General features: G+C 35.9%; 1 protein-coding gene across 4 annotated transcripts in view; it reads right to left on the minus strand.

The window, feature by feature from the left end:
* The window catches only part of ANKRD28 (ankyrin repeat domain 28), a 198,113-nt gene that overhangs the window by 133,587 nt on the left and 51,620 nt on the right, over window positions 1-12,906 (minus strand). The gene's annotated exons all lie outside the window — the stretch shown is intronic.

Consider the following 12,906-nt stretch of genomic DNA (forward strand, 5'->3'; position numbering starts at 1 on the left):
GGAGCCACATGAAAAAGTCTGACCAAAATCTTAAGTAGAGGTGTTGTGTGCCTCCCAGAAAACTTTCTTAAAGGCCAACTAGCATATTCAGCTTGCTTCCTGGAACACAGATGATTGGCCACTATCTTAAACCAAAAAAGAATCATAGTCTAGGGTAGTGAAACTATGATGCTAGAAGGGAGCTAGGTCTTGGAGGACTTTGCCAAACAGAACTGCCATACAGGAGGACTTTGCCAAACAGAACTGCCATACAAGCCTTGGACTGTCTACTTTCTGATTTTAATGTTAAAGAGAAATAAAAAGTCCTGCCTTGTTTAAGTCACTGTAATTTCGCATCTCTGGTACTTGGAGCTGAGCCTAACTCTAAATGATAATCTTACTCTTCCTTTAATTATCTATGAGTGGGCATATACCCTTCCAGCCCTTTTCTTCCAACATCCATACTCCAGTACAATGTAGCTACTTAAATCTTCAATAAATAAAATGAGTTAGAAACTTGAGCTGTAACATACTGTACTAGAAACAATAACTGACCAGAAATCTGCTGGGAAATAATTCATATTTTCCTAGATAAGCTAAGGACAATCAGAGGAGAGAGAATGACATGGAAACAGTCATCACAAATACTCTCAACAATCTTCAGCCGCCATTTGGTGGGTACTGTTAACAAATCTGTAAATGGGAAACAGAGGCTCAGTAACATCTAGTCAGCCAATCACTCATCTGCCCCATCCATCCATACATGAAGTAGCTTGTATTCATATAGTATTTGCCAGTCTTTGTGCCAAGCTGAGGAAACAAAAATTATGAATAGTCAATCCTTGTTCTCATGAACCATACACACAAATAAATAATATTGACTGCAACTGTGATAAATTCTAGAAGAAAAAACATTTCTGAAGGACAAGGAACTGACGGGTGGTCCATGCGGCTGGGACAAGCAATAATGACGGACAATATCTTATCAGTTGGATAAGTGAGTATGGTCATGGGATAGGCCTTGTAAACCAAGTTACCAAGTTTGTATTTTTTATTGACAACTCATTAAAAATTTTTAAGTAAGGAAGTCATGATTTGCTTTAAAAACATTCTATGGCTTTGATATAAAGAACAAATTAAAGGGACAGAAGAATGGAAGCCAAAGGACTAGTTAGGAGACTACTACAGTAATCCAGTAGAGTAGGTAATCTTAACTAGGACATGGCCACACCGATGGAGAGATAGAAACATATTTTAGAAGGCAGGCATGGTGCTCGCACCTATAATCTCAGCATGTTGGAATTCACTCAGGGTGGCTGGCAAAGTATTTTTAAAAGTTTATAAAATATAATCTCTAACCTTTTAAAAGGCAAAAAAAAAATTTATTAACTTATAAAACAGGCTAAAGGTAGCCAATTCTTACATTAAAACTTTAAGTCATAGGGTAAAAATTAAAATAATAAAATCTTCCCCAATTAACTGTATTTACCCCACATTCCTTTATCCCTACTCTAATTTATTTACTCATGTAACCTTTATGCTAAATAACCCTCTCAGGGGGAGGTCAAAAAAATATTACCCATTAATGGTGTTTATTCTAGGCCTCCAAACCAAAACCTTCTGTCAGTCATAAAACCACTCTTTCAACCATATTAATTATCCACAAGCGTGTTAACTTAAAACCTCTATTAAATCTATGCTAAATAAATACCAAAAAACGCCAAAAAGTCATAGTGGGTTAGCTACAATCACCCTATAAAAACAGCTAAAAATCTCCCTAACCCTCTCAAATTCACTGTACTCTGGTAAATAAAAATGTATTTCATTCATCTGTCACTAGGTCAGGGTCTGCAAAACAAACTTCCACAAGTGGTAATCAGCGTCTCAAATGGCAATTCCAATGTAACATCCATCATACCAGCACTTTGGGAGCCTGAGGCAGGCAGATTATGAGTTCAGAAGTTCAAGACTACCCTGACCAACTTGGTGAAACGCTGTCTCTACTAAAAATACAAAAATCAGCTGGGCATGGTAGCGTGTGCCTGTAATCCCGGCTACTCAGGAGGCTGAGACAGGAGAATTGCTTGAACCTGGGAGGTGGAGGTTGCAGTGAGCCAAGATTGTACCACTGCACGCCAGCCTGGGTGACAGAGCAAGACTCCATCTCAAAAAGAATAAAAAAAAAAAAAATATATATATATATATATATTTTAGAATTAGGATTTATAAGACATGTTAATAGAGTGAATATAAGGGTGAGGGAGAAGATGATAATAACAAACCTCCCAGGTTTTTTACTTAAGCAACCAGTGTCTATTGGAATTTAAGCAATTTGGGCCATTTTTAGTTTCTGAATTTATCTAATGAAGAATATGACTTGTTATATCATTATCTAAGGTCCATTTCAAATTCTCAAAGTCTGTTTTAAATTGTAATACAGAGCCCATACCTTAGCATCTACCTTCATGATTTCAAAACGAAATGTTAATAATCCCAAAGTTGCCTTCAACTAGGTGAATATAAAAAAGTTCATAAAGAATGGTGAGATCTGGCTCATTTCTACACAGTCCAGTACATTGAAATTATCTAAAAATTTTTGGCAAGAATACCTTACTTTTTTTTCTGAGACAGTCTTGCTTAGTCACCTAGGCTGAAGTGCAGTAGCGCCACCTTGGCTCACTATAACCTCCACCTCCCAGGTTCAAGCAATTCTCCTGCTTCAGCCTCCCGAGTAGCTGGGATTACAGGTGCCCACTACCACGCCTGGCTAATTTTTGTATTTTTAGTAGAGATGGGGTTTCACCATGTTGGCCAAGCTGGTCTTGAACTCCTGACCTCAAGTGATCTTCCCACCTCAGCCTCCTAAAGTGCTAGGATTACAGGCATGAGCCACCGTGTCTGGCCAAGAATATCTTACTTTTTAAAACATTCACCAAAAATATCACAGCACTGATTCAACAAATACTAAATATCCCTCTCTCTACTATACATACCATGCCAAAGAATTATAAGGTATTATATATTATCTTCAAACTCCTTATGCAACTTAAATAGGGTATCATGTCATAAATGCAAAAATCTAACCAGTAGAAGATAAAGACACAAAAGATACTAAAAGACAGCATATATTGAAGGCCAAGATCTAGACTGTAACTGCCACCAAGTCCATCACAGGAAAGAGTGTGGCATATTAATTGTAACTGACATATACAGATACCTAACTATCCATTCTCTTAAAAAAATTGGTATTTTTACACTTAGATCTCGTCGCTGAAAAAAAAATATTTTAACACAACTATCCATAAACCTCACTGTTGTTTTTCTTCTATTTATAGGTGCTTTGTCAAATAAATCAATGGTCTGCTAGTTAGAACATTCCATATAAAAACTGTATTACATTTTTCAGAAAATGGTTGAAGATGTAAAACTATCATTTAAAACATATAATTGTTAAGCTACCCAAAGCTTAGATCTATATGGTCTAACAGAAATATAAGGATAGCCATATATATAGTTTTAAATTTTGTAGTAAATACATTTTTAAAAGGTAAAAAAAATCAGGTAAAATTAATTTTAACAATATTTTATGTAACCCAACATATCCAAAATATTATTTCAACTTGCAATCAATATAAAGGTATCAGATATTTTACATTTTTAACCAAGTCTTCAAATTTTGTTGTGCATTTTACACTTGCAGCATATCACAACACAAACACTAAGTTTTCATTGGATATAACTGATCTGTATTCAGATTTCATAAAATTTACAGTTGAGGCAGTAGATACATGTGCACAAGTTGTTCCAAACGCACTGAAAAGTTTTCCAATAAGCATTTTTAACTTAAAATTAAAATGAAACAGAATTAAGAACTTAGTTCCTGAGTTACATTAGCTAGCCACATTTGGCTAGTGACTATCATTTTGCATAATATAGGACCAATTTTTTTTTAAAGTTTAACTCTTCTAGATAGAAATCTAAAATATGTTTTATTACTGTCTTAAGGAAAAGTACGTGGTTTGGGTTTTTATGGTGGCCCAGAGTCAAAGAATATACACTGTGACACCACTTTGCCACACAATAACATTAGGACTTAGTTGACTTTTCCTTATTATTTCAGGGGCCTTCTCACATACATTAGGGTTCCATATAGATTTCATAAGTTGAAGTTAACAGAAGTCAGCTACCCTTACGTACTTTTTAAGAGTACCTTCATTTTACTGTTAAAAAAAAAAATGAAACTGATCAAATGGTTTTTTTATTTTTTTATTTTTTATTTATTTATTTATTTATTTATTTTTTTGAGGCGGAGTTTTGCTCGTTACCCCGGCTGGAGTGCAATGGCGCGATCTCGGCTCACCGCAACCTCCGCCTCCTGGGTTCAGGCAATTCTCCTGCCTCAGCCTCCTGAGTAGCTGGGATTACAGGCACGCGCCACCAAGCCCAGCTAATTTTTTGTAGCTTTAGTAGAGACGGCGTTTCACCGTGTTGACCAGGATGGTCTCAATCTCTTGACCTCGTGATCCACCCGCCTCGGCCTCGCAAAGTGCTGGGATTACAGGCGTGAGCCACCACGCCCGGCTGATCAAATGGTTTTTCCAGTTCTTTTCAGTTCTAATATTTCAAGTTTATGTCCCTTTTCTCTGCTAAGATGTTGATTAATAAAAGAAATGGCCACGGTAGTGACCATAGATAAGTTTTTACAGGAAGTTTGACTGTGAAGAAGGAATTAGGCAATTGCCAAAAAATGATTTTTAAAAAGCTTTCTTTTTTAAATCAAGATTAACATTGTTTATGGCTAAAGAACTTGTCTATCAGAAAGGAAAAGTGTAGGAAAGAAAAGGAATAACTGATGAAGGAAAATCACAAAGATGCAGGAAAGTAGGGTGATTTCGAGGTAGAAAAATTCACTTATGAAAAGGGAATCTTCCTTTGAAACAAGAAGGGTTGATGTGGGTAAGTAAACAGGTAGAAGAAAAAGAATTAAGTTGAAAATGAGTATGAGTGAGTGTTGAGTAGCTAAAAGCAATCGCTCCTGGTGTCTACGGTAGTTAAGAACAAACATACAGAAGCAAAGATTATTGCAGCAGATGAGACAAGTTGTAGGATGTGGTCATTGAAGTGGTTAGAGCCAAGTGGAGGTGGTTACAGCCAAGTAGAGATGACCGCTGTGTAGAGGTTGTTAAATAGTTAAGTATATTCAAAATGCCATCTATAAAGAAATGAAATCACCTGATGACACACAAACATGATCCAGATGTAGAACTGGGGAACGAGATTTGACAGATGATAGCAACAAGAAATAGAAGGATCACCTAGCCAAACCATACATACCTCAAAGTAAAAAAGGTTTTTATAGATAGGCAGACTAGTAACATTTTAATACTGTAATGGGGGACTAGAAGAATGCTGATGTTGCTCTCTTTCCTCCTCCCAATACACAAGTACTTAATGTACTTATGAAAACACGAAGTTTCACTGACTTTTCTTAATAAGCATAGATTCAAAAGTTACACATATGAACTTAAGGTTTAAATTAATATTCAAATGACTATTTTGAGATTTCAGACTTAAGTATTGCCTTCCAAAAGAATATATGCAAAAAATTTCAACAAGCCAAACTAACACAGATTAGTTTTCTAGAATACATCTAATATGGCAAAACTAAGGAAGAAAGAGAGAAAAACTACTCTGCTAGCAAGTATGTAGTACTGTATTTAAGTCATGCTTTTAAAAGTTAGGTTATTTTCTTCAAAATTCTGATTACCTTGAGAAGTAGTTTGAAATTAAGCTAAAGGACTCATAAATTTAGAGGTCTTTTTAAAAAAGTTGTGTTACTTTTTAAAATTTCCTAGTCAATCTTATTGGTAAAATTTTTAGCTAAGATATGTGATTAGCAGTATCGTTGACATATGACTTATGTTCTATTAGGCCCAGGATAAACACATTCCCTGATATTTAACTACATTATTATTTGCAAAGTTCATTATTGTTCAGCAACTGTATCAAAGACAATTTAGCCCTCATATTACAAATCAGTTGAATGTAAAATTTTTATTTTAAACGGGCTGAATTTTTGCCCTTCTTTAAAAAAGACTGAGGAAAGATTACGTGCAATTCATTCTGGTTTTTACAATGTAGTGACACCAGAGTAAACGCAGTATGAAATTATTGCACTTTAAAAGCTAAAGGGAAAAAATTTTCAGTTTAAAAACTAAGTTGCTATGGTTACACAATGTTTACCTTTATAAGCAATAATTATGTGAGATGTCAAAGGAATTCCCAAAAGTACAGTAAGATCAGTATCTGAAGTGTACATTCGTTATTTCACAAACAAACTGAACCCAATTGCATACATCACTTCCGTTTCAACGTGGCTATCATTTGGGAAATACGAAAAAACAAAAATGATTCATGTCTTTCTGAACCATATTGGAGTGGAGACAAAAATACTGACCATAGCTATTTTTAAATTCAAGTAATGACTCAGAGAGTTAGAACGTTTTTCATATACTTTAGTTCCTTTTATCAAAGAGTTCTGTAATTTTACACAGCAACTTCTGTCGAAAGAAGGAAGGTATCCTTCTAATGTGTTTCAGCTGTGGAGTTTCTTTTATACATAAATTTTCATGCCTTTGATAAACTTTTTAAAAGCCATGTTTGTACACATGTTAATTCAGAGTAAAACAATGTCAACTCCTTTAGTGATAAGACAATTCTGAACTTCTTAAATGGGAAGAAGAGGCCCCTGTAAGAATTGATAATTAGCCCATTCCTAACTAGGTTGTTAAATCTGCTATCAATAAATATATTGTAGAACTTTTTTGTGTGCATCTGTGTTTTATATTTAGAACATTTAGTATTGTAAGAACACTTATAAAACTTTCAACCCAACGTAGCTTATCTTAAAATTATAGGCTCATCATGACCTCTTAGAAGGCAGCTATATTCACCACTATACCACGACTGCTGCCATCATCACATTTTTTTTTCTTGAGACAGAGTCTCACTCTGTCACCCAGGATGGAGTGCAGTGGCGTGGTCTCAGCTCACTGCAACCTCTCCCTCCCAGGTTCAAGCGATTCTCCTGTCAAGGTTTCACTATTTTGGCCAGACTGCTATTGAAATCCCAGACCTCAGGTGATGTGCCCACCTTGGCTTCCAAAGTGTTAGGATTGTAGACATGAGCCACTATGCCAGGCCCATAATGACATCTTAATGGGCCTTCCATATGTGTCTCTTTCGTTCTTTCTTTTTGAGACAGAGTCTTGCTCTGTAGCCCAGGCTTGAGTGCAATGGCGCGATTGGCTCACTGCAACCTCTACCTCCCCGGGTTCAAGCAATTCTCCTGTCTCAGCCTCCTGAGTAGCTGGGATTACACGTGGGCGCCACCATGACCAGATAATTTTTATGTTTTTAGTAGAGATGGTGTTTTACCATGTTGGTCAGGCTGGTCTTGAACTCCTGACCTCATGATCTGCCCACTTCAATCTCCCAAAGTGCTGGGATTATAGGTGTGAGCCACCATCCCTGGCCACAAGTGTCTACTTTCTATGTAACAGAATATTAAATACATTTGTTAATATTAGGACTATCATAAATTAAAAAAAATTATAAAATAACATATTACTCTCAACTGGCTTAAACAAAGGGATTATCATCACAAACATCAAGAATGAAAATAAAGAGGCTTTAGGGTAATTGAATCAGTTATCCAATGCCATCACACGTGATCTAGGCGCCTTTCAGCTTTTTCCTCTGTCAGACTCACTAAGGACCTTAGGACAACTCCGTTCATAGCCACATGTTAACTGTTATACTTCATGGCAGCCTATTAAACACATATTGTCATGCAGTGGAAGTACGAATATCCTTCTATGTCTTCCTTTTTAGGTATAAGGAAGACTCCTAGAAGCCCCACAAGCTGACTTTCCTTGACATGCAAAGGGCCAGGCTTTAATCACATGTCCCTTCCCTAACAAATCACTACGAGAAAGAATAGGATTACCCTGATTAGCTCGAAATATTCAGGGTTTCCCCAAGTCATGTATGACAAACATGTACATATAAACAAAACTGGGGGTAGGCATGCAAGAAGGAAGTGGGTAATCACCAGTCAGTAGACAACCAACAGTATGCTATGTATTACACAGAAAAATTCAACCTTGACATTTTCTTACAGTAGTTTAATTTTGCCACCATTATGAATTAATCACAACACATTCATAATGGAATACATTTTGCAGGCTCTAGACTTTTGTAAAGGGAAAAATATCAGTCAGTAATTCATCTTAAAATACTAAAGGAAATCATTTTATAAATGCATGGACACACAAGAAAAATGTCAAACATAAGAAAATACTTTAGAATATGAAATAGTAAAATACACCTTCATTTTGACCTGTTTAAATGAGTTTTATCTCCAAAATGTTTTCTATTAATCTTATTTTCCTTCTCTATGAAAAGCAAGGCTAATTACTAGACACCAGCCAGACTACCACTAGAGTAATGAAACTAGAACGCATTCAGCAAGGGCAGCTAGTATAATGCATAATCTAGAAACCATTTCACAAAGGGTTGATAAAGCTGAAGATGTTGTTTTAAAAGGGGGCAGGGAGAAGATCATAACGTTAAAATATTTGAAGTCACTGTGAAGACAAATACAGTTTTAGAGATAAAAAGCTAAATCGATGATAATAACCAAGAGAAAGATGAAATGTTTCAATATAAGGTAATAGTTTTATCTGGCATTTTTGAGTCTGAAGGCATAACAAGGTTGGCTACTCATATGGGGCAGGGATGAACATCCCAGGTAGCTTGAAGAGCTACTATGGTTGTAGGCACTTTGTGTGCATTCACTTACTTGTAACAACATACCTGCACACTAGTTTTTAATCCCAATTTAACAAATAAAAAATCTGAGTTGGACAAATCAAATACTGAAAAGCACAAGGCTAAGCAGCAGGGAAAGCTGGATTCTAACCCAGACCCATGTGTCTCCAAAGCCCCACACACACATACCTAAGAGAAGTTAAATTAGCAGTTGTTAAGGAAGCAAATGGGGTTTTTGAGCTGGTGAGAACCAAGTATCAAATGATTTGAAGTCCTATTCAAAATTAAGATGCCAGAAATATAAGTATTACTTCCCTCCATTTGACCAATACCCAAATATCAACTGATTTGCAGTCCTATTCGAATTTAAGATGCCAGAAATATAAGTATTACTTCCTTCCATTTGACCAATACCTCCTAGTTTAAGAATGTTTTCACATGGATCCTCCCCATTGGTTCCTCACAGCAATGCTTTAAGGTAAGTTAGAGAGGCCTCATCCCCTGGCTTTCTACCTCAGAGAACAGTAAACAAAGATGAATCCTGTCAACTTTCCTCTGCTTTATCTCCAAATATATTTGTATTTTCAATTTTTTCCTTATGATCCTTTCATTTATTCAACAGTCATCTTTCATTTATTAAACACTTACTTCACGTCAGGTGTCACATCTTCATGACTTTGCAGTCTAAAGGGAAGACCTCATAGTTGCAGAGGAAAAGGTTCATTCAAGGCCGTACTTATCTTCTTACAGACCTTATTTTTTCAATTCTGATTCCTTTCTTAGAGAGCTTTGGTTTAAACTTCTGTTCCTTTATTTTGTCCTATAGAAAGCTTTCCTGCTTCTTTACCAAACTAACACTCCTTTTGTTTGTTTTAAATTGTTTCAACCCACTGCAATCTAGGTTTCCGGCAATCAAATGAAATTGGTACAAGGTCACCAATGATAACTTATTACAAAATCATCATTGTTCTCAACTATGCTACAATATTGGGCAGCAATGACCTTTATTAAACTATCTTCTTGTTGCTTTCATAATATTTTCACCTGTTTTCCTGGCCCCTTTCACTTGGCTTTTCTTCTACCCATAGTTTAAAATACTTTTTTTTCTCTCCAGCTGCTTTTAATCTCTTTCTGGACAATCTCATGTCAAAATTCTACTTATCATCTGTAGTCCACTTCCCCAAAGCGTTCTTTTTCTGAATTATCATGTTGGTTAATAGTAATGCCATCACCATGTACGAGGTAGCCCAACACAGAGTAGCCTTCCCTTACTTCATCTCCCACTTTTAGTCAGTCACCAAGTTCTACGCATTTTACATAGTCTTCCTAAACTCTCTTCCAGGTGACCTACTTCAAACCCACTTCAGTTCTCACCCAAGCTATCATAACTACCTCCTAACTTGTCTCTCAACTGTTGACTCTCCTTCTAAGTTCCATATGTCCTTGCAGCAGACACAGGTACTTTTGTAGCAGGAGCGGCTGAGGGAAAGGATCTCTTGGACACCGGATACAGGAGGAAGGAAGCTGGGAGCTTTGGTAGCATATGTGCCTAATAGCCAAGCTCCTTTAACAAAGGGAAGTTCAGCCTTTATACAGGCTTATACTTTAGATGTTACACGTGGAAGAATCTTAGGTTCATAGTTTTCAGGGCTCACATGTGAAAAGGTTTCTGTTTACAGTTTCAGGAATCACATATGAAAGGGTTCCGGTTTACAGTTTTAGGACTCACATGTAAAAAGGTTTCTGTTTTCAGTTTCAGGAATTACATATGAAAGGGTTTCGGTTTACAGTTTTAGAACTGACAGGTAAAAAAGTTTCTAGTTTAATCTCGTTTTAAGTAAAAATAGTGCCTTCTCCATAGTGCCTTCTAAAAACTTTCCCCAAAGCCTAGCTTGTTTTCAAAAAAGAAATTCAAAAAGCACCAGCCAGCCTGCTCTCTCTTCTATTAAAATGCACAGTAAATTAAAAAAAAAAAAAAAAAAAATTCCAAATGCCTAAGTCTCCCTCCTCACTTTCATACAAATCCTTTCCTTTGAGGACATCCTCTGGTCCTGAGACATACAAGAAACCCAAGCCTGACCAGAGTACTACCCATCCCTAGCCACATGTCTAGGTCAGGAAAGAACACATGACTGAAACTAGACAATGTCTTCCTGAGGACTTTACTTTCTTGCCAAGGCTACCAGGGAAAGATACTCTCTTTTCTTTTGGGATTGTGAGAACACAATCCCAGTAAGCAAAAACTGCTCATAGGAGGAAAAAAAGAATGGGGGAGGATGGGAAACCTACTGTCACCAAGTCCTAGACTTACCTCTGCTTGCCTGGCCAGTAAATATACTTTTGCATTTAAGCCAATTTGAGTTGGATTTCTGCTGTTTGTAACCAAAAGTCCTGATTAACAATTCTCTATGCTACCAGTTACTTTTCTGAAAGATCACAGATAAAATATTGTCTACTTTTATTTAGTCAACTAAATTTTGTTCCAGTACACTATACTAAAGAATTTCACCACCCTGCAAGTTTCACATACATCAATGTGCTTGCTGCAATTCAAATGTAGAATGCCACATCAATGTGCTTGTTGCAATTCAAATGTAGAATGCCACTTCGTGCAGCTATGCCCTTACATATGCTGTTCCTTCTGCCTAGCACATGCCCCTCCCACCTCTTCATCCACAAAATGTATAGTGGGTTTGCATAAAATAAGGTGGAAAATTAGACAGCAGCCAAATCATGAAGGATGTTGAACGACAAAGTAAATAAATACACTTTAACCTACAGAATTTTAAGCCAAAAAGTTACAAAATAAAACTTCTATCTTAAAGAACTCACTGTGGGTAGTGTCAAGGATGACCTAAAAATAAGGTGATACTAAAGGCAAAGAAAACAGTTAGTAGGCTATCACAATTAGTTTAACACACAGGCCATGTAGGATGGTGAAACAGTAAACTAGGACAACTTCTCCTCGGGGGGAAAAGAAACCTGCCAACAGCTATCAATATCATTGATAAGTCTTTCAAATTTCAAGCTAGCATTTCTACTTGCAAGAATGTAGACATAAGAAAATAATGTGAGGCCTATAAAGTTTACATATCAAGATTTTAGTGAGGTATTATTTATAACAAAAGATTGAATATTTAAATGTTGAATAAAATGATTTTATATTTCACACAGTGAAATTGTATCTAATACTTAAAAATAAAATCTTTAAAGAATTTCTAAAACATGAGATACACTAAAAAATGTTATATAGAATACAACACTGCAGTATATACAAAATAATCTTAATTATGTTAAATACAAGAGTTTTTTTTTCTTTTTCATTTTTAGTATCAACACTAGATGAGTTAGGTCAGGGGCAGGATTATGAGTAATTTGTTCTCTCCTCTTTTTTATCCCCACTAAGTAACTTTGTCCTTAGCCAGGATCCTTATTTGCTAAACAAAATTACTACTTTATAGGTTAAGAAAAATAAGGTCTAGAGTGGTTATATGACAAAGTTCACATTCTAAGAGTTCAGACTAAATCTTAAACACTGCCTGTGTGAAGACTCACTGCCAAGAAGCAAATCTGCAAAGCCAGTCATTTAATCCATAACTCCTATAAGCTCGAGCCTCAAAGGCAGACCAAGTCTACTGTGACTTTAAACTTGCTGAACTACAATACTCTCTAAATTCCTAACTCAAAAGCTATAAAGTATAAAGTAGCGTGAAGAGCAGACTACAGAAAAGGGTAGTTTAAGATGCTTATTTTTATGACTTTATTTTTATCTAAATAACCCTTCAAAGAATAGAAAAGGAAATAACGGCAGACCAGACTGGAGAAACAAGGCCTGAGAGTAAGTTGTTAAGGAACATTGATGTTCTGGAGTCTGTTTTATTTTGATCTTTAAAAGAAAAAGAGAATGTTTTATTAGATAAGATTATTTCCCTGAATTAAGAGCTCCATAATCTGTTACAATCACAAGTAAACTCTACAGACCTAAGTACTCAACTCATTTAAGATACCTAACAAAAAGTCATTTGGTAGCTGAAAAAAACAGAATTTGAAAATAATACTTGTGAAATAAAAGGGCTTCAGGTAAAGGAGTTTCAA

The sequence above is a fragment of the Sapajus apella genome, unplaced genomic scaffold (assembly GCF_009761245.1).
Source record: "Sapajus apella isolate SASKATOON/1434 unplaced genomic scaffold, GSC_monkey_1.0 scaffold4, whole genome shotgun sequence".
Taxonomy (NCBI): Eukaryota; Metazoa; Chordata; class Mammalia; order Primates; family Cebidae; genus Sapajus; species Sapajus apella.